The following is a 25,622-nucleotide window of genomic DNA, read 5'->3' on the forward strand; positions in this document are numbered from 1 at the left end:
GTGGCCCACAGCCACATAGCATAGCTTAGCCTAGCCTAGCTTAGCACTGTAACAAAAACAAAAAAACTTATTTTCTGCTTCTGTTTCTTTACAGGATAGTGTTGCTGTCCTCTCTGTGTCCTCTCTGCTTTGTGAGATTGTACCCTTCTGGCCCTTTTCCCTTCTGTGGCTAGCCTAGCATTAGCTTTTAGTCTCTCTCTCAGCTGCCAACAGAGCTCCCCTGGCTTTCCTGACCATGATGTGATACCTCGGACTGTCACTGGTTTGGCCTGTCCAGCTGGGCATGGGTGTGTGTAAATTTTTAAAGTTTTTTTGGGAATTCTTTTAAATTGACCTGTTTTACAGCCCTATTTTACTTGTGGATTTTGTTTTTGAATGAGAACAAAAGTGTTTGATGTTTCATGAACTGATCTCTTATTATTCTACTACGCCAAGAAAACTACAGACATTCAAGGGCCCCTTTAAGAATAAATGTGCCAAAAGACTTTTTTGGAGCTCAGTACGTATAGCTGCAAAATTGAGCCGAAAACATCCTTTAATGCCAGTAACAGTGATAGTCAGGTGTGTTTTAGGCCAACTGAAGAAATTCTAATGCATCGCTTAAATAAGTTTGGGTGAAATTTGGCGTCCAGCGCAAATGATTAGCTTTTCACTACCCCAGACCACCCATGGACATAGGACCACCGCTGACCAGATATTGTTTGGGTGTGGGTCCATTCTCAGTGCAGCAATGACACTAATGTGGCAGGTTTCGTGAAGGTCACCTGCTTCAGTGACCGAAATATCAGCATACAGGCAGCTCCTAATTTCTTGGACAGAAGCAATAAATGCAGACACTTTAAAAACAGCATCAAAGACACAGCAGGAGACGGCCACCGGCCGCACATAAATCACCACTTCAAACACACGGTTCCTTCCCAGCCTGCGCAATTCCGCAGAGAAACAACCTGCAGCTGGTGCCACACTTGTGCTGATTGTCGTATAAAGTGACAGAAGTGGCTTCCCTCAGAGGCTACACTGCTTCCCTCTCACACACCCTGCGATGTAGAAGCCACTGCAGCACTTAAAGGAGCATTGTGGTGGAGTGATACAAACCTTGACCCACTACACAGAGGAAAACCACCAACACCTATGTATATTTGCACACTCACACAGACACACATGCATACTGTGCCAGACAAAGGGGGTCTCTCTTTCCCCACCACTATATACCAGAGCATTTTCACAGATGTCATCTTAGAACAATGAAAACACACCAAATCTGATTTTGTCTCAATTTGAACAAATGTATCTGAGCTGGAGAGCATCAAAGTGGGTATGTGTGGGAGGGAGAGCGAGAGAGAGAGAGAGATTGAGAGCAACAGAAAGATGGTACTGCGGGTAATATTCCTAAAATCACAATCACAGTTGTTCAGCACCTTTGTTTTTGTCACCACAGACTAAGAATCTTAAGAAATATATATTTTTTTACAGGTAAAACAACAAAATGTACTTTACTTGTTCATATCTGCATTTACATGTGTTTATTACTAGATGCTCTAAACCAGAGCACCTTACAATGTACGGCACATACGGCAGCCAATGTTGTGACAGAGTTCTGGCAACTTTAAAAAGAGCTCCATCGTCTTAAAAGAGCTTGATCAACCTAAGGATGGCATGGTGCATGTTCAATTAAATACAGTTCAATTAGTCCTGTTAAATTCTGTAAGGGTTCTAGCTTGTAGGCCCTCCCGCCGGCAAACCCCTCCTTCAACATATTATACATTATTTGTAATAGCATAGAAAGCAGCATAGCTACATAGGTTCACAAACATTAGTGTTTAGCCTGTCCGTTCGTGCATGATGATATTATGATCATAAAGAGAGGATACAGCAGCTGCAGATCTTCATTATTAGCTCATTACTCCTTTTTTAAAAAAAGTACAATGTACTATATATATATATATATATATATATATATATATATATATATATAGAGAGAGAGAGAGAGAGAGAGACCATATTTTAGATATTAGTCTCTTTAGGCTCCTGCAGATGGAGTTGCACAAGCATGATCAGGCTGTAAATACATGCAGGATGTTCAATGGGATTAATAGATTGAGAATAGGTAGAATATGATGAATGTCTTATTCGATGTGTGAACAATCTCACGGCAATGAGTGGCAAAATGAAGGGATTGCATTTGAATGTGTCAAAGGTCATGGTGTAAAGGTAGGAGTTGTATTTGTAGGTGTCTCAAAGCGTACGGTCATACGGGTCTACCAGCAGTGGCAGACATTCCAGTCTACTGGGATGTTCATGGTCTGTTCATGGTATGCAGCTTCCTCCGGAGTGTTCCTTCAGAGAGTGGTGGAGAAGGACCTGCGTTGAAACGATTTTTCACAAGCCGTGAGACATTCCAGCAGTCCTTTTCCATCAGTTTCTTCTTTCGGCCACAATTCTGAAGACAATTTCATGTAGACTGGGATTTCTGCTGCTGCTGGTAGATATAGCTACTTCCTTCACACTATGGCCTTTGGCATGCCCAAATGCAATCACCCCTTGTACATCACAGATCATCCTTGTACTAAAACTGCAGTTACTTGCAAGGTGTTTTTCATTCCGCCTTATACTTCAGTTGTTTAGTCTAGTTTTTGTTAAGTTCACAGATGTTGTCATAGCACATCATACCTTTTCAATTGGACATCAGGAGGAAGCATTTAAATTTGACTCGATACTTGATACAATGTTTGGTCAATGCAAAGGAACTGCATTACAGCAGTATCAGGATGATGCTGAAACGCAATGATAGAAACTAACAGCATGTGACAGCTTCCCCTGTTATAAAGGCAATACAAAGAGTGGATGAGGTGGATAGCTGGGATAGCTATCAGCTATCTTATTGCATGTCCGTGTCAAGTCTCATCCACAGCAGAAGGAGTTTATGAATAAAAGAATTTCAGCTCTCTCTGAGAGCTCCCCCTGTGGCAATAATCCTGGTCCATGTCAGGTGAAGTGCATTTTTAACATTGCCTATTGTAAGATGAGAAAAGGTGCAGGGAGAAGAAACAGCACTGGAGTTAAATAGAGGTCTGGAGCTGGAGAACAAAAAAGCCACTGGACAGAAAGTGGACTGAGTTATGCAATATAGTTGTGTTGGGGTTTAGCACCTCCACATTTCTCCACTTAATCTACACAACTGAACTGAAACTGAGGACAAACATTTTGTCCCCATCCTGGTGCTACAGTCCCAACTAATGATATAAATAGGCAGATATATTTCCAAATGTTTGTGGCCCCCTTTTTTAATGAATGAATTCAGCTAGAATATGGTGCACCCATTGCTGACACAGATGTGCAAATGCACACACAGCTTGTCTAGTCCCTGTAGAGAAGTACTGACAATGCAATAGGACTCTCTGGAGCAGACAGAGGGCTATTACGCTGTGGAGCAGTGGAATTCCAGTTCTCTGAAACAATGGTTGGTGCTCCATACACTACATTGGGAAGTTGGGGATGAGGTGGAGTGGTGCTCATCCAACATGAATGTTGCCGAATGCAATCAAAACTTCAGAGCAAAGCTCCTAAAAAGATTCAACATCTTAGGGTTTCTCAAAAGCATTTTAGTGTTCAGTGTGATCCTCAAAACTGAAGAGTCATCTTTGAGCTAAGAGGCTTACACCTGGACCCGTTCATTAACAAGCCCTCCCTGAGTTAAATCAGTTGCGTATTTCTCTGCAATCAGGGGAAGACATTAACTCATGCTGTGCCGGAGTTTCAGTCACCTGTATTGTACATGTAATGTATCACAGTTCTGTTGTTGCATAAAACAGGCTATTTATTAAAAGGTTAAAAGAGACTAATTAAATTGTGGCTCATAATGAGACATGAAAGAGTAATACAGCAGACACGTTCTTCACAGTTTCACAAATTTCTCAGAATAGTTTATTTTAACAAAAATCAGCATCGGAATACTGTTTAGGCATTATTGAAGTCATTTCTACTATGTGAACAAATAAAGTCTAGTTGGGCCTTTAAAATAAAGGCCAGCCTCTCCATTCTGCATTTGCAGATCTGATGCACTGTATTGTTGCAATACACTGGAAACAACAGACAAACTGTTTACTTATAATCTTAGTTTTTTTTTAGCAGTTTTTTCCCATTCAATTGTCAAGTCACGACAATTACAAAAGGTGAATATTACCAACACTTCAGCAAAAATAAATATAAATTACCAATAAATAACAGCCTTCCAAATAAATATGCATAAATAGTTCAATAGACAACCTAAGCATGGTTTGAACAATTTCTAAACCAGTGTCGAATACTGGCAATGTAATTTGCCCAGTGCTGAGTATTTCTGACAGTTGATGCTCTTTTACGTTTTCGCTGACAATGTACATTCATGTTCTTGGCCTCCTTTAAGAAAAGAAAAAGAGTAATTTAACAATTTATTCAAAGAAAAACATTTATTAATTACTGATTCATTACCAACTTCAGTTTTAGTTACATCATGTTACTACAACACATTGGTTTTGACACTGAGAGCATTGCTATTTAAACCCCTTAAACAGCCTTGGGCCCGCTGGCGGCCTGAAAGTTTTATTACACACTTCTATTAACAAGGAACAGCCCCACCAGTTTGTACAGAAGTCCTTGTAGTTTCTGGATCATACGCCTTAGTGTGTAATAAGCCTTTCTGTGTTATGGGGTTTACTTAACTGTGCATAGTGTAAAATTTCTCATTAAATATTTAGAAAATCAGATGCTGGAGTCAGACCTTAGTTCAGTCACCTTATTAGTAGACCAAGCCAAAAACGCTAGTGAAGATTTACTATTCGAACATAAAGAGTCTGGACTTACCTGAACATTTTTGGTGTTAAGAACGGCCTCTAAATTCTTTGTAATTCTGCCCACAAGGACACTGTCAGAATCTGTTGGTAGATTCTTTAGCAGGTCTTGCAAATGTTCCATTGCCTGTATGTCACAAGTACATTTGTGGAGAAGAGGCATCAGGAAAGCTGAACTGGCATTCACCTAAAAACACAACATACAGATATAAAACCAATACATGTACATGTTAACATATGACAATAAACAGCAGCAGCATCTGTACTTACAGGCACGGTGAGATTTGTGAGATCAGTTATGATTTCTGTTAAAGCATGTAAACTGCCTTGTGCCAAGCCGAAAGACAGCACGATGAGAAAAATTAGCGTCCTCATGTTCCTCTTCACAGAGATGCTTTCTAGTGATAATGATCTCTCTCTGCATTCTCGCCTTTATATATATATACCAGACAGGAAGTTTGTTCACCACACACAAAAAAAAATTACCGTGTAAAGTCATCTTTGGGAAAATACTGACTGTGAAAACTGCCTACGTGGAAAACTTGTAGGTACGCATGTTTGGAACATCCAAATGTTGTGCATATATTTTTAAATATATTTATTTAGCACAGTTGTGCAACTTTACATAACTTTATTTAGGTTTTTTTGGACACCATAAATGTAATCAAGCAATCTTTAATTCCCAGATTCCAAGGTGTTTTGTTATAGGTGAGTCAGCATCCAACAGCTCGTTCACTTTTCTGGGATTTCTGAGCTGCCCCTTCAACTTGAGTTTACTTGGCATGCTACAAGTTACTAAGTACTTCTGTGAACTTTATTTAGTATCAGATGATCTCTGATAATACTTGCCATGGATTTCCTCTGTTGGCCACTGGTCTCCCTTCTAATAGCTTCATGTGTTCGAAGGGGGATCCCCTGGAGATAGAGATAAGATCTCCTCTATATCACCAATACATATCTATATATCCATCTCTGATCTGAATGCACAAATGACTGGACAACCTATTTAAAGTCAACCTGAAATCAAATGTAACCTTTTCTTACCTTGATAGTTCATAGTTCTTGTTCATATTAAGCACATCTATTGTGGCATGGCATTCAAAATGCAAAATACCTATCTGTATTTTATATGTATATGTATGCTTACATTTATGGCGTTTGGTGTTGCTGCCTGACCAGAGAATCACACTCCAGTCTGTCATTAATCAGTGTTAAGAACTTCCACATAAAGAACACTTAAAATAGTATACACCCTAAATTATTCCAAACTCTTTAAGCCTTCTTCACACACACACACACACACACACACACACACTGACTCTGTTTTTGAACATGGATCTTTAGGGAACCAAAACACTTTGTGGCAGTGTGAGCTTAAGAGAGGCCCTCCTGGCCTCTCCCTAGAGTTGGGAAGCTAACTTTTCTGGACAAGCTGAGAGATACAGATCCGCCACTAAAAGAGAAAGAAGCATGTGGACTGTGGCGGTAAAGTAATATTACTAGATTTTACACAAATAATAATTCAGAGTGTGGCATGATAGTTGGTGCTAATGAGATATTTCTAGAACTGCTGATCTGAGTCTCTAGAGTTCACTCAGAATGGAGTAATAAAGAAAAAAACATCCCGTGAGCGTCTGTTCCTTGCTGCTGAGCGTGTACAACAGAGAATATTCAGACTGGTTCAAGCTGACAGAGGGGCTACAGTAACTTGAATAACCACTCTGTACAACTGTGGTGAGCAGAAAAGCATCTCAGAATGCACATGTCCAATCTTAAGGCTGATGGGCTACAGAAGCAGAAGACCACACTTCTGTCAGTCAAGAACAGAAAGTTGAGGCGGCAACAGGCACAGACTCATGAGGCCAGGTTTAATAAATCGTGATTTGAGGCATGAATCCATGGACACAACCTGCCGGCAGTGTAATGGTGTAATTGTTTTTTGTAAATCAATCATTACTGGAATGTCACAGGCTATTTGAGTATTGTTGCTGACTATGTGCATCACTTCATGACCACAATTTACGTGTCTTCTGAGGGCTACTTCAACAAGACAATGCACTGTGTCAACACGCAGAAGTTGGTTTCATAAACATGACAATGAGTTTGCAATCCTTTGAGCTACATTCTTACAATACAGCATGACAAAAATACACATGACAAAAATAAAATACATTAGAAACAACTGCAGGAATACAGACAAATGAGTCATCAGGTGAGTTTTGCAAAACCCTCATCTGCAGCCGCTGTAAAGCCAGTACATGTTCCAGACCACATGCAATGCTTGTTTTAGGGATTTGGAAAATGACGATGACTTTTTGTAGCTATATAAGTGTAAGCTTCTCATTTGTAATGAATGGATGAAAGCCCAAACTTGTAAAATATTTGGTTTATGTTGTAAAAATTCTAAATTTAAATCTAAATCTAAACCTTCACTCTAAACTTAAGCTCTGGAGAAGATTTATATATCACTTCACCTTTACATTTGTGATTACGTTATCTATTCTATTGTTTTTAGAGAGCCTTCTAGTTAATTATCTAAATGTAGTAAGTTAGATGTTATCACACAGCAACAACTTTATTGTTATACAATTTATATTATTCTGTTTTTTTTCCTTCTCCTTTTATTTTTCTGCTGGATTTACACATCGTATTTCTCATTCAGGAGTTTTATCATCTAGCAAACACTAAACAACACCGCCTTAGATGTGCCAAAAAGTGGTCCTTGCATGATGCCATAGAACAACTTCATGAAAAACTTTCAGTAGATATTTATAATGTAAAGATTATAGATCTTTCTAGTTATTTAACTTTAAAGACCATTAAACATTTCAAACATGGTGAAAAGCCTTTCTCTTACTGTGTTGCAAATCTGTGAGAACCACTGCTTTGGGGAACCAAAGTTTTTTATGGCACTGCACAGAGAACCCTGTGGCTCATTTTTAAGTAGTAAATGTATATGTTCAAGAAAACGAATTTGCAATTACTGATTTAAAGTATTGAGCAGCTGATCCAGTGAACTAGGCTCTGCCACTATGACCTGAGGATCCTTGGTTCAAATCCCGGGTCATGCTGCCTGCCATCAGCAGCCGGAGCCTGAGAGAGCACAATTGTCTTACTTTTTAAATGGGGAGATGGCTCTCTCCCCATTTAATATATATATATATATATATATATATATATATATATATATATATATATATATATATATATATATATATATATTAAGCAAGCAAGACTCATTCAAACACAAACACTGAGATGAATTCCTAGTAAGAATATATTAAATGATATATGGGTTCCCAGCATTATAGCAGAGCAAGTCCAGAAATTGTTTAGATATGTGAGTGTGGCAAAGCCATCGGGACGTAATACAATCCTGAGCTTTTACTGCTATTGTTACCACTCTACGTGGTGATCTGTGTTTTGCACAAAGGGCATGTAACACTATTAAACATCCAGTGGAATTATGTGTTCATATGGTTGTGAAACAAAATACTGCCAAACTGGTGCAATGAGCCCCTTTTTCTAAACAATTGCATCTACTGTTGCAAAAAAAAAAAAAAAAAAAAACAGTGACGTGGCAGAAAGTCAAAAAAGACTTTGCATGATAGTGTCACAAATATAAATTATAATGATATTCAATCATATTAATTATCTTCTCAAGGCTTTTCTAAAGTCTCTAGTACTTACTTGTGAACTCTCTTCTTCAATCCATGTTTTATAGGGGTTCAGGTCAACACAGGTGAACAAAGATACAGTCTTGAGGTTGTCACAACAAAGAAAGAAACCGAAGAATGGCTGGTTAACAATAGTGGTAGATATAAAATATGATTGGTTAAGGTGTTTGAAGTGTGCTTGGCTATCTGTTAAGGTTTACCATTTGTGGTTTATGATCACTGTCATCCTAAAAAGAATGATAACTTTTTCCTCCTGGAAAAGATTTACAGATATTGCTGTTGAATATCTTGGGACGTGATCAGATTGGATCTTGCATGTACAAGATTTTCAGACATACTTTGAATAATTCTTTATGAAAATACTGAAGAACTATCAGTTCTTCAGTGGGAACCCCCAGTCCCCACCCATGGGAGACAGTTTGTACAGCCAAGTACTTTATATTGTATCTCTGCACTTTTACAAATCTATCTCAAATATCTATGTATAGCCATTGCTGGAGTGAGTCATTTGTCTTCTGTTATTTGCATGTTTGAAATTTGTTAAAAGATGAGTAGGAGACTTTGTCCTCTTGACTTTTCACACTGTATGTCCATGAGGTCATACAAGTAAAGTTCCAAAAATGCCAAATGAAAAATTAGGTTTTCTTCATGACAACTTGAGTTGTGTCGTTAATGAAGACATAAATATATAACTTTTTTGATGATGAATTTGAATGAACTAATGTGAATAAACAGTATTTATCAGTATGCTTTAATCTACCAGCCTTTATCAGCTTTTTAATGATCTGCAATGATCACACCTAAAAAAAGATCTGGTTGGTGTTATCTGATGGATGTAGCTGATTAATGAGAACGTTTAGCGGCTTGTGGCTTTGCTGAGGCAGCGGAGATACGATCGAGGTTGTGGAGTAATGGCATAGGCCTAACATTGGCTATGCAACTACACACTTTTTTTAATCTACAAAATCATATGTCATATGTAACAATCCAGTTACTGTGCATAGATGCAGATACATACACTCAGTTCTGTTACATAACAGGAGACAGCAATTACATCAGTATTTGAAACACTTAGCTGAATATAAAATAACAGGTATTGTGAGGTCCATAAGTGCTTTGTATACTAAAGGGGGGGAGTTGTTCATACATAATCTGTTGATGTGTAAAATAAGTCATTGTGAGTAGTTTAGTGCGAACCAGCTTACTGTTAAGAACATAACACATCTATTTTATTTACAGTGATGGTGATAGGAACAAGGTGTTGCAAATTATGTCTACAACACAATAGCCATTTTATTCACTATGCAAAACCACCAGTGAACCTACACATGTTCCTCAGACTATATATATATATAACTAGTCCATTTCACACCAAACCAGTCTGAATCACTTTGTTTACATATTATAAATCAAAGAACTGCATTTACATTCATACACTCATGTGTCCAAATGTCCAAGTGGACACTCCATCTAATGCATGTATTAAGCTAATCTTAAGTTGCATCCATTGTTGACAGCACACACAGCTAGTCTAATCCCTGAAGAGAAGCATTGCCAATAAAATAGCACGCTCTGAAGCAGATCAACATGAACCTATTGGCACCATGCCTAATTTCAGGTGTGGGCTAGAGGAGTATAAAGCCCTCCGCATTGACCTGTGGAGCAGTGGAACTGTGTTCTCTGGAGTAATGGTGCTCCAACAAAGATCCATTCAAATGAGTGTGTTGAGTGTTTACAGGTTCAGGACCTAGAACAACGTCCGTCAATTATTGACCTCTGTCATAGAGAAACCACTTTTTTTGCCATAGAAGAACCATGTTTGTAATGGAGATGTGTGAGCATGAAGAAGTTAGGTTAAAAAAAAAAGTTAAAAGGCTAAAGAACCTTCATCTCATGTAAAGGTTCTTCACCCTCACACATCTCTATTACAAACATGGCTCTTTTTGAAACCAAAAGTGGTTATTCTATGGTATCACACAAAGCACCATTTGAAGCTCCTTAATTATAATATAATATAGTATAATTACAAAACAACAGTTGCTATTACACTGTTCAAACATTTCAACATTTCAAAATTGTTATACTAAATAAAATCGTCAAAACACACCTGGTTGAATGTGTGCTTATTAGAAATTTGATCCAAATGCCAGGGTGACCATATTTCTTTTTTTAAAACAAGAGGACAATGAGGACACACGTATATACAACTTAGGCCTACTTAAAACCCCCCAGCCACAACACTGTGACTACTAACATGTGTCCCCAGTAAAACACACTGTAGTTGCCTGTTTTGAGAGGTATTCCTACCCTCACACATACACATTGCCATGGTCCTACAACTTAGGCCTACTTGAAACCTCCCAGCCATGACATCATAACTCCACAATGTTTTTTTTTTTTTTTAATAAAAATATGGTCATTGTAGCATTTGATTATCAGCACACATTTAACCGGATGTGTCCAAATTTTTGAATGGTTCTGTACATTAAAAATGCAAAGAGGCTCATTAAGTTGAGATTAAGTTGAGGCGTTGTTGTGACAGTCAGAACGTATAATTGGTCTTAATTGCTGCACTGTTTATATTCCACAGACTGATTCAAATTAGACTCCTCTACCTCTACCTCGTTTTGCAAAGATAAGTCATTGTGTCATTGTAACTAATTTGACCCCCCCAGCTGGACCTCACTGAGGGCCTGAGTCATTTCTGCAAGCTACATCCGCATACTAAACATTAGCATTTGATCTCGAGTGACAGAGTTTGCATGTGGTTTGCTGCTTGGAGACCATATAAATAGATAACACTGTCACCCATGGTAAGGCCGGAATGACAGTTTTGTACCAAGACGCAAGTATGTGTGAAACATATACTATTAATGAAGAATGTGTTGCCTGCCTTGTCACAGGGCTTTTCCTGCTGGTTATGGTGTTCTATATATGGACTTTCATTCATATTTATTGTAATTGGTAGGAATTTCTCATATCTTGGTCTTAATGTGTGACATCGTACTTCCCTGTTCAGTTCAGTTAGCTCATTATGACTTTAACAAATGACAAAAATCTACAGTGTCTGGCCACATTGCATTTTATTGACTCATAAGACAGCTGACACATGGGCGATTAGTAGCTTAGACTAAAAAGGTTTACACTACTTTACACTATAAACATTGTATTTGTAATCTTAACACAGCCACCCAAAAAAGGCTTTTCCAGAACACTACCAATACATCACAAAAGAATAGCTGTGTAGCATGTGTGTACTGTATCTATCATTGTCAAAATAATCTCACTCTACTGTGTGGTTTTGAAGAACTGCAGTGGAAGCCAACTCCACTGGGGGTCAATCTCGTGCCCTTTGTTCTCATTGGCCCAACAACAAGGATCTCTAAAAAACTATTTTTGCTGCTCTAACACACCTAAATGATCTGAGGTGGGTTTCCCCAAAATACTTGTAATGCTAAGTACTTTGTAACCTCATGCTAAAGAACATTCTTAAAATAACAAGTGTTTCCTGAAACCCTGGTGTATAACTTGAACCTGTTCAACCCATTCGTAACTCACTAAGCAAATCTCAACTTGATGTTTATCTGCAGTTCTACCTCAAAAATTAAGGAGGCAGCAACATTTTCTTCAAAAAAAAACTTACTGACGCACTGGTTCTATGCACTGCAACAGCACCTTTATATATATATATATATATATATATATATATTTTTTTTTTTTTCATTTTACTTAATAAGCTTCATATGCAATAGATAGAACTTGTTTTTCATGTTTTCTTTTTATGCCAGTATAAAAAATGTAAATACTTGTTTATTAGTTCTTAATTATAATTATTTGCCTGATGAAACTTTTTTGGTAAAAAAAAAAAAAAAAAAAAAGAGAAAATGTATGTAAACTGGTGGTTTAGTTTTCAACTGGCAGTGCCTTTACAGCACATACACAGCATCAGAGTCAACAAAGAACTACTGAAAACTTGTTTGTAATTTTGGAGACTACAAAGACAAAAATGACAAAAAGACAAAATTGGCTTAAAATTCTTTGTTAAAATTGTTGATAATTTGCTAATATCAGCTGTTTTTGGGATTAAAGTAAAATTAAATTAAATTAAACAAGATCAATTTTGTATGTGTGTGAAAACTCCCAGTATTTCTAGCAAGCTAAGCTACAGCCATTTAAACAGGTCATGACTAAACAGGGATTTGCCAAGAACACCCTTTTTAGACAGCAACAGTAAAATTAATATTACTGCAAAAACAATAACTGCAAGTAGATGCCGAGATGGAAGAGGCTTTGAACATGACAACTGTTTCCCAGGTTCCTCTCCAGACAAAGGTTTTGGAGAACAGCAAAGTTAAATTAAAAATTAAATGGACTACAGTTCACCCAGAGGCATGTGGGAGACTCCAGGGTCAACTGGAAGAAGGACTAGACCAAAATGGAGCTTTTTGGCCATCAGACTAGAATTTATTTTTTGGCAGACATCAAACACTGCACGTCACCATAACCACACCATCCCTACCATTAAGCTTTATAGAGGCATCATCAATTAAACTCTTTTAGAGTAGTCATACACGTCTTGTTGGCCTCCCTCACCAGTCTCGTTTTTGCAAGGACAGTTTGTGAGGATAGCCTGCTCTACACATGTGCCATACTTCTTCCATTTCTAAATGTTTGACTGAACTCCAGGGATGCACAAGGGGTGTTCAGTGACTTCAGTGATTTGTTGATGTTTTACAGCAAACAGGGAGAAGATTAAAATGAAATAGGAAAGGGATCTTATTCTCAGTCCTCAAAAACATACTCAGTAATCGAAATCACTTACAATTCCAGAGAAATGTCTGTTCAATTGCTGTCAGCAATTACAGATGGTGTTGCTTGAACATACAAGAAGAAGTCCACACAGCATAATGTACTTCAATCTGTTTATCTACATCAAACATCCATGGTAGATTTTACATTTACAGCATTTAGCTAACGCTCTTATCCAGAGCAACTTACAGAGTTACTCGTATTACAGAGGAGGGCCAGTGTAGTGTTAGGAGTTTTGCCCAAGGACTCTTAATGGTGTAGCGCAGCATAGTCACCTAGTCCGGGAATCAAACCCCAGTCTCCCAAATGGCATGGCGGCTCACTGGCTTTTAGTGGTGTTATCTGTTGCGCCACACCAACCACTAATTTCGCCGCGCATTAGTTTGTACCTGCTCCTCCCTGCTTAATCTTGAGGATGTTTCTCCCATAATGGTGCTCAAACTTTGGATATGACTGTGAGTTGATCAATATTAGTGCAGAAACTGCTAATGGTAAAACCTTAGACATACAACCACACTCAACAATATGTATAATATAAATATAGCATAGAACCTGAAAGCATGTCCACAGCAAAGTACTGCAATGGATTGCTGGGGCCTTCTGAGTTCGATCCTGGGAAGTCAAAGCCAGCATAATTAGCCTTGGTCTTTCTGGGTGGGTACATCAACAGATCACCAGATCCAATGTGATCATTGATAATTGGATCCTAGATAAATCTCTTAGCTGATATAACCAGATTTGTAGTCAGCGTTCACCTCCAGGTGTGTTGAGCTGTTTCATTGAACCGTTTGAAAAGATGAGGTGGTTTTACATGACTTGGAGGAAGCACCTTAGCCTTCACCCTTCCAGTTTGGTGCATCAGGTGATAGGGGGAGACCTAACTAAGTATTGGAGGGAAAGGTTGGGTAAAATCCAAAAACTAACAAAAACAATGAGTTGCTGGAGAACTACAAGACACACATCATCTGGTAGAGATGAATAATGTATGCTTTTTACCAATATGACAAAGAACAAGCTTTTCAGTGTATTGTCATATTTTAAGGTCAACCAACATTTCCACATTTAAAAAACTATCAAACTAAAATATTCATATTTTTGAATAGTGGCCCTCTTTCAATCTAACAGTGAAACTGATGTGTAAATACCCCAGCATCACTGCTGTGCCCTCATACACTTCTTGTACCAGAACCACACTCACACACTACCACAGACACTAGCATGTCATTGTCACTGATGTGCTGGGACTGGCCCACCTCCCAAATGAGATTTGGTCATGAGCAGTGATGAATTGGATGGGTGTTGGCTAACAAAGGAGTAGCTAACAGTGAGTTGAAGTACGTGGTTAATGAGGCTAATATGAATTGAAGTGGTGTTCACAGGTTCGCCACAGTAATCTTTACTTCCAGTATCCTCAACACTGCCTTAGTATGGCTTGTGCTATGTATCGCTTTGCTGTGATTGTAGACAAACGTCTTAATGGCATTGAATTCAGATGATCGTGAACTGCAGCATGCTCATATTTAGTGAATTTAAAATGATATTACATTTTCATTTACCTTTAAGGCATTTAGCAGACGCTCCTATCCAAAGCGATTTACACAAGTGCTTTTTACTCCGTAAATATCCTTAGCTAGTTCGTAAAGACTTAGATCCAAAAGATGCCTTTAAGTGTAGATATTACTAAGTACAAAAGTTAGTATGGAGACAATAATACTCGGCTCTAAACTTCACCCACATACTCTCAGAAGAGATGGGTTTTCAGTCTGCGTTTGAAGACAGTGAGCGACTGTTCAGACACCGAAGAGAAGTTCGTTCCACCAGGACGGAAAAAAGCCAGGATGCTTGTCATCCATGGATCTTAAGGAATGGCGGGTCAAGAAGAGCCATACGTGAAGCTCAGAGAGCTCTTGGTATGGATTGGCTTTTGACCACTGCCATCACTGCCCATATGCAAGTATGAGCAATGGAAGCTGAAGGATATTGGTTTATATATGTGTGAAACGTAGATCACTATTTTTGTAGTGTACTCGAGCAAGTATTAGCTTGGCTGCACATCAGTTAGCTAGCATTGTGATTAAATAGCACTGTTTAGCACTTTGAGCGACCCTAGAACAAAATGTTCTTCAGCTTCTCATTAGGTTGAAGGAGATTTGAGCCAGTTTTCTGTAAAACGAAAAAAAAGCACATCTACAATGATCTCAATGAAGACAGGCTACATGTTTCTGTCTTCTAATGAGACATTCTGGGACGAAGATTCATTCAACCATTATGAAGCATGTGAGCTTTCACTTCCTTTTTCTTTTCTACTTTTCTACTCTCCACTGTTTCAGTCGGCCCATTAGCTGTTAGCCTACTTTATGCACTTAGTGTTGCCACAGACTGTGCCCAGTGATAATAAGGACAGAGGTTCTTCTGATTGAATCGAGGATAAACACTTGCTATAGCATCCCCGCCAGACTGAAACTCTCTCACAGATCAATGTGGGAGCTCGGTAGTTTTAGGAAGGTTAAACCGTTCTTTGTTTCACCATGTTTCTATGCTGAGAACCCAGTTCACAAAGCTGTGTGTCCTCTGAATACCATCAATCTGCAGATTTTTATTTGTGATTACTTTTGCATCTTTTAGGCACAGTTTATTTTTATTTACTCGTTTCTTTTGCGACCTGCATATTTGCACGCTCGGCATTTTTTTTTAGTTCTGACTCATTTTGATTGGTTATTACATTTGATGAAATGACACTTTTGTCACTTTGTCTTAACACCATCTTCAGCACTGGTTTACCTAGGTATGAGGTTATTCCATTGCCTCTGCCCACAAAATAGTTCGCGTTCAGCGGAATTCACCATGGGGCTTTTCTGGCAAGGAGTTCTGGTGTTCGTGTGTCATTTTCATGTTGAAAAAAAAATGAAACTGCAAAGGTAGGCCGAAATGCGATAACTGCACAACTGTCATTAGTATTATTAATATTCTTATTATTATTATAAATTATGCACAACTGTTGATTTTTGGCATCCTCAAATTTTTGGTGGAACCCGTAGTCTTTTTACGATAGTTAGCTGTGGAGTTAGCGAAAGATGGATTATCGTTCTTAAGATGGGGTAAAGGATAACCCCACTGTCAGTCAGCAAAACCATGCCCCGTACTCTACCCAATTACAGTTTATTTGAAACCGTAAAGGTATTTCCTTTACCTATTTGGTTCTCCTAGACGAATGTTTCGGATTGAGTAGTTTCACTTCACGCTCTACTCTTCTCTCTCCAACCCGCTCACTTAGCATCATAATTCCATGCAGTTTTCCATTTCCATGTAATTTATACTTTGACATCTATTCCTTTGTAATTTGCATAACAAAGATTCCCACAATGAACGTTTATGAGCAATGAGGCACTGTCGCTGTCACTGTCACTGTCACTGCGTAGGACTGGTTTGTATACATGGCTCTGTCTCTACAGAGGCTAGTGGTTAAAGCTCAAGGGCTATTTATGGTATGAGTAGCTGAAGTGCTGCTCACATAAGTTAGATGGTGTGATGATATGCGCCTTTGGAGGAAGTGTCAGCCCTTGTTCCTCCCATTACGCTGCTACCCCTTACCAGCCTTCACACCTGTGAGCGTTAGCTCGCCGTCAGGTTACTCACAGTGCAGATGACTCAGCCAGCAAATTTTCCAGACTGACTTTACAGAGTTATCTCCACAGAAATGCCCACACTGTCCATGTCGGTATGTCCTGTGACATATAGCTGTATGCCCACTAGATGGCAGAAAAAGCTGGTGATGGAAGGGGTATGGGTGATGAAAATGTACGTAGGATAGAGGGATTTTCAATACAGATGGAAAGAGAGGAAAATCCATTAAGTAAGAAGGTCTTCAGTTGTTTAGGTTTATTATTATTATTATTAGTAGTAGTAGTAGTAGTAGTAGTAGTAGTAGTTTTAGAATAGTTTTATTTTCTTGATCATGGGTTTGCAGCAGAACCACTAATAATAACTTGTCATAGAAGTCAAACATTGTTGTCATTCCTTCATTTTACAGCCATGTGTTTAGTGATAAACCATCCTGTGCTATGTTTAGCTACAGAAGTAGATAAGCTGTACAGTACAACAGTCAGCTGTAATACAGACAATACATAAAACCCCCACATAATAAACTATGCAACAGTAAGTAAATAAGGACAGGTTCTTTAAATAACTCAGAACCTGGAAGGTTCTTTAGGGACCTAAAAGTGATTCTTCAATGGTATGTTTCTTTTAATGGATGTTTCTGTAAGATCTGCTCCAGTGGTGTAGTGGTATCATGCAAGGTTTCCATTCCTGCATTCCTACATGGAAAATGCTCCTAGGGAACCTTAAACTTTCTAAATAAGCTATTCTGGCTCTTTAGGGCCTCCACTATGAATGTATAAAGTATGTCTTCTGAATATCTTCCCAAAGTTTAATAAATGCTTTCTGTACTTTATCCTTTCCTGGTCCTAAAAGTGGTTACGTCACGGTTACGTCAGAATACCCCTGACCAATCACAAGGCTAACATGGCTCGGCTAAACCTGGCAAGCTAAAGCTCAAGCTGTGACTGGGGAGTGGCTGCGCCGCCTGCCCCGACGTCCCTTTCGTTCGTTGCCCGACCCCTCTTCGCTTCACTGTGGTATTTAGCTGCAGGGTGCCACAATGTATTGGAGGTACCAATGCGGCAATGTAACCAGGGAGATTTGCTGACCATCGCCCAACCATACCCCACCTATGTATGTGCTGGTAACAGACATCAGAACCTCAGTAAACCCTTAAGATCTGTGAAATCACAATCCCAGTTCAAAGTAAAAACCTTAAAAATATAACTTCTCTTTCTGAAGGCTGTGTGCATTGCCACGGTAACGTAAACAAGTGAAAGAGTGATAGAGGGCTGTCAGTCATGAACGTTTATTAGAATATTAAGACCACACCCAGAGCATTCTGAACACGCCCAGAGGTCTGATCAGTGCATTTTGGTGATTTCTGAGAAGTGTTTCATCATATTTTTGCCGAACTCTTCACTTAACGCCCAGGTTTAGTACTATATATATTATATCAAGTTATATTGAAATGTGTTTTTAGGAGCTTTATTTTCATAGAGCATTTACACTACGAATAGATTCCTCAATCTTGGGAAAGGCTCTTCACAGTCACTCATTTCATTTAGAATACAGTTCTTTAAGTGAAGTCAAATTAAATCTGCAGTACTGTTCAAAAGCTGTAATATAAACATATAATAAAAATAGTATAATATAAAATATCAATTAAAAAATAAAAAAGCTCCTTATCTGGACAGTAAGTGTTTGTGTCCTGTGACACTAATATCAGAATAAACACAAATACCATTAATGCTAAAAGTCTCCAAAGTTATTCTCATGATAGTCTAGTATTATTAATAGATCTCTATATCAACCCCTGGTTTAATAAATCAGTGCTGTTATGCTAATATGGTTAAATCAGCTGAAGGAATTAAACACGTTCACACTATACTGGCTGGAGGCAAGCTTTGTTCTTCAAACTAGCTCACAAGATCTCCACTACTTTCTTCAATGTGAGAAATTCTTGTTACTTTTCATTGCATTTATGTTTACCTGCATCTGTTCTAATGTGATCTGTGATCTGGAGTTTCTTTTACCAACATATAAAAATCATTTGTGATCTCCTTTGGCTAAAATGAACACATTTAAACAGGTTGATTAGGCGTCTAAAACTAAACTGAACAGTACTGCATGTCTATCCAAAATACTAATGTAAAAAAGCTAATGTAAAGTGATGCAGTGAGGTAGGGACAGTGCATTGCATTAAAAAAGGAGGTTTCCCTTTGCTAGCATGTGCACTCTATTCTTACTCATTTCACCAAATCAGCATTTCTCCACAAAGCAGGTCAAGGGCCACATGAAGCCAGTGGTGCAGAGCGAAGGCCCTGTATCAGAAGGCAGATGAGTCACAGGCATAAACATCTGCACCGCCTCAAGGTCTCCAGCAGAGATCACTGTGTTGTCGAGTAAAGCCAATTTAAATGCCTGAAGTGCTTCTCTCCTCAACTGTCTATTAATGCACCATGTCTATTATTGTATCCTGTGTCCTGGCTTTACCTACCCAGTATGAAACAGAGCGAGTAGAATCTACTTCATAACTCTAATTCTTTATTTATATAAACTTGATGTAATCATTTATTTGTTTGTTTTCTAGTGTCCCATAAGATTGTCACTACGGTCCTGTGATTAGACAACAAGTGAAAGCAAGTGGTCTAACTAAACAGCTCACATGGCCTAAGCAAGTAATCATTGCTGCATTAAACTGCTGTCCATAAAGCAAACCTGAGACTGCACTTGATTGTGCAGGAAGCTGCACAGCGAGAGAGAGAGAGATAAGAATCGCTTCCACGCATGCTGAGGCCACATCAGACACAGATGTGTCACAAGCACACTTACTGACAAATGCTGACACATGGTCTACGCTGCAGTTTAGCATAGCAGAGTGTAGGGCAAATGCAAATTTCAGGTCCAAATCCGGTGGAAATGGATGACTGAGATGAATCTTGAAGCTTGAAAAGAAGAAGAAAGCATTAAATATACATGCAGGTGTCCTAGTTGTTGTTTCCAATACAATAAAAATACATCAGAAGTTGCCATACCTGATTTTACGTGCACAACTTCACCATCTTCATCAATGTACACTCTTTCTTTTGGTCCAGTTAAAGGATAGAGGGGTTGGGAGGAACCTGCATTCATTCTCTAATGCCTTCGGGACTTTATTTACATATGCTCGTAAAGGCACATCATCATCTCTAAAAGGTTTGGAAGCTTACAATGAAACCAGAACTTTCTTCCGTCTGTCGACTCGCACCTCTCTGACCTATGTGATGATCACAGTTGTCAGATGATTCAAGACTCTTTGTTTGTTCATTACTACTTAATACAAAACAACAATCAGTAACAATCCGTTTCTCCTTACTTCCTTCAAAATGATCCATCACCCAACAAAGACCACACCGTACCACGTTATTCCTCAACGGTTGTCTTGGTGGTGTGTTCACACATGGTTGATTCAGGGTATGTTTGCCTCTTGTTGAAGAGTGCACTGTAAAACGAGGCCTGTCAAAAAGCACAACCTCAAGCAACATGTCCACAAAAAGAGTGTGGCAAAGTAATCTCATAGACAACACATCTAAACCCAACAAAACAGTGCCTCCTGCTGGTCTGCTGGACAATAACATGGTCCAGCATGGAAGACATACAGCAAATGAGTTCCCAATCTACAGCTAGTCCTCACAAATCTAACATTCTATAACTTCCATCTTCCAGCGCTCCCCCGCAACCTCCCTTTTAACCCTGTCATTGGTCAGTCCTGGCTCCACATATCAGAAGGGGGAATGGCAGACTGGCAGGACTGACCACAACCAGAAGCCACCTGAACTCCAGCCCCATGTTCTCTGAGTTCCCACCTCTATCTTACAGGCGTCTCCTTAATCGTCATAAGCTGAAGGCCTGGTCCGAACTAGCAAAATGAGCTTTTCAGGGTGCCACTATGGACTTATTGTATTATCTGTTATGTCAAGCGAGACATCATCTCCTTATCTCCTACTTCAAACCATCACAGGGTCCTGGCTTTTTACTACTTCACAGATTTCAGAAGGCTTCAACAGGGTGAAGAGCCTTTTCTTATAAACCCCCCAACAATGGATCAACCTTTCAGATAATGTTCAAGAGTCTCAATCTTCAAGTTTAGGCTAAAAAAAATCACTAGCTTAGTTTAGCTTTGGGAATTTAATTAAGGTTTCCCTAGCTAGAGGTCACAGATCCAGGGGTTCATGGACACAGGGTATTGTGGTAACTCGAGATGCTGGTGCTGTTGAACCTGAATCTAATCAGTGCACCTCAGTGCACCCCTGTAGATTGCATTTTTGGACATAATGATTACATGTAATGTCACCGGTTTTCTGTAGGGGGCCTAGGTCTTCAAAATTTGTAGTCCTACATATTTCAGTTCTACCTTTTTTGTGAATCACTTTCATTTTAATAAGGCTTTATTCTCAGCAATCCACCCTTTAAGAAAAGTGTCAAAAAAGAGCAGAGGGTTGAGAGACTTCCATTACAGATTCCTGATTATCTGTAATGTAATCCAAAGGATTACTATATTACAGTAGCATAATCTGATTACTTTCAGTTACTTTTTACAATTATTTTACTTGTCTTTTTAACTGCCATAGAGGAACCATTTCTTTCCCTAGGTTTTTTACCAAAGCACACAGCTACTGGAACAGGAACTGACAAATGACAACTCCCTCTGACTGTTAGATAATAGACAACTGACTGACTGACTGACTGACTGACAAGTTGTATACAGGGCGTCTGTCAGAACTGTAATACAATGACATTTCCCAGTAAACCTGTTTAGCCATTCAGGTGCGCACAAGACTCTAACTGAGCTAGTTAACATTTCTGGAGAACATGAGGTCCTGTTGTAGTGAGGTAGCACTATACAAACTGTACTGTGGACATGTACTAACATAAACAGTGAATAAGTGTATTAATATTAGTTTATGGCCTGCAGTGAAAACATTTATTAACAACTATCCATGTTTAGGAGAAGCCTCACCCCTCTCCAAAATGGAGATACTGATAGGTTCTGTTGCAGAGTTTGACTCTGTTGTCCCACCCCTAGCTGAAATAGAGGTTTATGATTGGTTCTGCTGCAAAGTATGGCTCTGTTGTCCCACCCTTAGTTAAAATATAGATTCTGATTGATTCTGTCTCTGTGTTTGCCTCTCTGTTGTCCCACCTCTATCTGATTCTGATTGGTTCTACTGCAGCATATGACTTGGTTGTCCCACCCATGGCTGAAATACATATTCTAATTGGTTCTGCAGTTAAGCAGAGTCTCCCTGTTCCCGCCTATATGGTAGAGTCAGCGCGGTTTGGGTAGAAGATGGATTCTGAATTCATTTGGCTGACAGGACTAGACCCTTTATAGGGCAGTGTATTTGAGGCCCTGCTGTAATGTAATCTCTGCTAGTAATCATCCTAGTTTTAAAATGTACCTGTAACTCATCTGTAGTCTATTTTGCTCAAAAACTTAATTAAGTTTAAGTCATTGGTTATTTCATTTACAAAGAATAACACTGCATGTTAAATTGAGCTGTCTTAAATCATATTTTATAAATTCTACTTTATCTGAGTAAGCAATGAAAAAAGACTGACAATAAAACAAAGCAAAGATCTATTACAAATATACAGTGTGTGCAGAATTATTTGTATTTGAGAGGATTCTTTTTATTATTGAACAACAACTATGTTCTCAATCAACCCAAAAGACTCAAATATCAAAGCTTAATATTTTTGGAAGTTGGAGTGGGTTTTTTTTAGATTTGGCTATCTTAGGAGGATATCTGTTTGTGCAGGTAACTATTACTGTGCAGAATTATTAGGCAACTTAATAAAAAACAAATATATACCCATCTCACTTGTTTATTTTCCCCAGGTAAACCAATAGAACACAAAATTTAGAAATAAACATTTCTGACATTCAAAAACAAAACCAAAAACAAATCAGTGACCAATATAGCCACCTTTCTTTACGATGACACTCAAAAGCCTTCCATCCATAGATTCTGTCAGTTCCTTGATCTGTTTACGATCAACATTGCGTGCAGCAGACACCACAGCCTCCCAGACACTGTTCAGAGAGGTGTACTGTTTTCCCTCCCTGTAGATCTCACATTTTATGAGGGACCACAGGTTCTCTATGGGGTTCCGATCAGGTGAACAAGGGGGCCATGTCATCATTTTTTCTTCTTTTAGACCCTTACTGACCAGCCACGTTGTGGAGTATTTGGATGCATGTGATGGAGCATTGTCCTGCATGAAAATCATGTTTTTCTTGAACGATACCGACCTCTTTCTGTACCACTGCTTGAAGAAGGTGTCTTCCAGAAACTGGCAGTAGGTCTGGGGGCCTTTTCCTCAACCCAAAAAGGTCCCACAAGTTCATCTTTGATGATACCAGCCCATACCAGTACCCCACCTCCACCTTGCTGGCGTCTGAGTCGGAGTGGAGCTCTCTGCCCTTTACTGATCCAGCCTCGGGCCCATCCATCTGGCCCATCAAGAGTCACTCGCATTTCATCAGTCCATAAAACCTTTAAAAAATCAGTCTTAATATATTTCTTGCCCCAGTCTTGATATTTTATCTTATGTTTCTTGTTCAAAGGTGGTCGTTTTTCAGCCTTCCTTACCTTGGCCATGTCCCTGAGTATCGCATTATTGCTACCCTGTTGGCTATTTGCCATGAAACGCTTGACTGTTCGGTGATCACGCTTCAAAAGTTTGGCAATTTCAAGACCCTCTGCAAGACATCTCACAATTTTTGACTTTTCAGAGTCCGTCAAATCTCTCTTTTGACCCATTTTGCAAAGGAAAGGAAGTTAATACTAAAAGCCTAATAATTAAGCACACCTTATATAGGGTGTTGATGTCATTAGACCACACCCCTTCTCATTACAGAGATGCACATCACCTGATTTAATTGATTGGTAGTTGGCTTTCAAGCCTATAGAGCTTGGAGTAGGACAACATGTATAAAAAGGATGATGTGATCAAAATACTCATTTGCCTAATAATTTTGCACACAGTGTATATTCATCATTCTAATTACACAAATGTTTTAAGAAAGTTCTAGGGTGATCCTTTTCTGGGTGAAAGTCTCACCTCAAACATTTTTTGATCTCACCTTACATTTTTGCTTCAAAAGACCTCTCAAAACCAAACATACTCTTCTCTCCACAGCCCTTTTGTTAGCATATATTTTAACACACTTACTAGAGAGCTAAAGCTGAAGCTAGGAGACCACCAAAGGCCCTGAAATCATTCTTCCAGAGGGAATCCTTGGTCTTGTGGACTATGTACTTCAGCTTTTTCATCATCACAAACCCACCTCCATACTTTACTCAATATATTTTGGTCCTTCTTTGTCCTTCAAATGAAAGTAAAGCAGTTTTGGTGCAAAAAAAAACCCTCTGCCAGTAGCACTTTTAATAGCTTCCGGCATGAATAATCTTTTACCTGTTTTCACAGAAAGTTTCCCCAGCAGAAGACCATAGCTGGTGGTGGGAAATTGGTTTTATCTAAATTCCTGTTGACGTGTAATCAACAATATCTCTATCAAGATAGATGGCATGCTTCCTAGACATAAGGTGTACATTTTGCAGTCCCTCAACACAATTGCTTCAAGATTATGTAATAATACAAACATTTTCATGGAAATATTACAAGATTTTAAAGAAGCTTCAGTTAAGCCACTGACCTAGTTATACCTAACACCAGTCTGGAAGATTGACCACCAAACTGGACGAGGTCAGATACTGTCCCAGTATTATGCACTCTGTGTTGTTGTGATTATGTCACATTTATATTAGTGATATTTCTATTCGAATTTGAGATAAGAAAATTATTTCTTCTTAATGAACTCTCTGTGAAGAAAATGAGTTCAGATCACTGCTAAATATGAATGCTGCTAAAATGTCCAGACATCAACTGAGGTATGGGTAGCATGTCTTATTTTCAGTAAAAAATACATGTTTGTGACACACTGTTATTGCACCTGTTTAATCTAATAGGCATGGTGTAGACCACTGAAGTCATGCATCATCCTGTAGTCTTCACGATGCCCATATTTGGCACTAAGCTTGATTTTCAATGACAAAAATGAATTTTTCATTAGACTGCAGTCTAATCTTAAACCACTGCACAATCCAGCATGATTTGCCAGTCAGAAGTAATCCAGTGGTACCAGCTTGCTCACCAGTATAGGGTATGTTTTCTTCTGAATGACCAACCTTTCAACTACCTAGACCATCAAGGACCAGCTTAGAAGCACAATAGAGCATTGCCATGCCCTACAAGTTGACCTACACTGCTTAGCATGACCAGACTGAAAGTTGGGTTTCACCTCTTTTAGTACTTTTGTTGTTATCATCAAATAAGGATGATAAGCCACATAGAATTACGACTGCAATAGCCTGAATTACTGGGTAATGTAGCTTGCTGACATCTAGGTGCTGCAATATTAGTAATATGGCTCTTTAGGATCCAGTTTTGTATAGTAGAAAAATGTACTGCTGTAGCTACAAAAACAGTTTGTACAATGTAGAGCAGGAATGTTGACCCTTTATATGCAGCACAGTGCGAATAATGGTGTGTTAAAGAGATGGGGTGAAGTAACGAGGAGTTGATAAGATGGGGTGAAGTAATGGGACATTGAGATGGAGGTGGATTAATGGGGTGTTGAGGAGATGGGGTGGAGTAA

The 25,622-nt window shown here is 38.8% G+C and overlaps 1 long non-coding RNA gene across 1 annotated transcript; it reads right to left on the reverse strand.

Moving 5' to 3' along the window:
* Positions 1–3,967: 3,967 nt before the first annotated feature.
* Positions 3,968–5,216, reverse strand: LOC140549833 (uncharacterized). Its single transcript, XR_011979035.1, has 3 exons — positions 5,100–5,216; positions 4,843–5,016; positions 3,968–4,398 (listed from the first exon to the last, which is right to left on the reverse strand). It is a non-coding gene; the product is annotated as an uncharacterized lncRNA (long non-coding RNA).
* Positions 5,217–25,622: the final 20,406 nt, after the last annotated feature.

The sequence above is a fragment of the Salminus brasiliensis genome, chromosome 2, assembly GCF_030463535.1.
Source record: "Salminus brasiliensis chromosome 2, fSalBra1.hap2, whole genome shotgun sequence".
Lineage (NCBI taxonomy): Eukaryota > Metazoa > Chordata > Actinopteri > Characiformes > Bryconidae > Salminus > Salminus brasiliensis.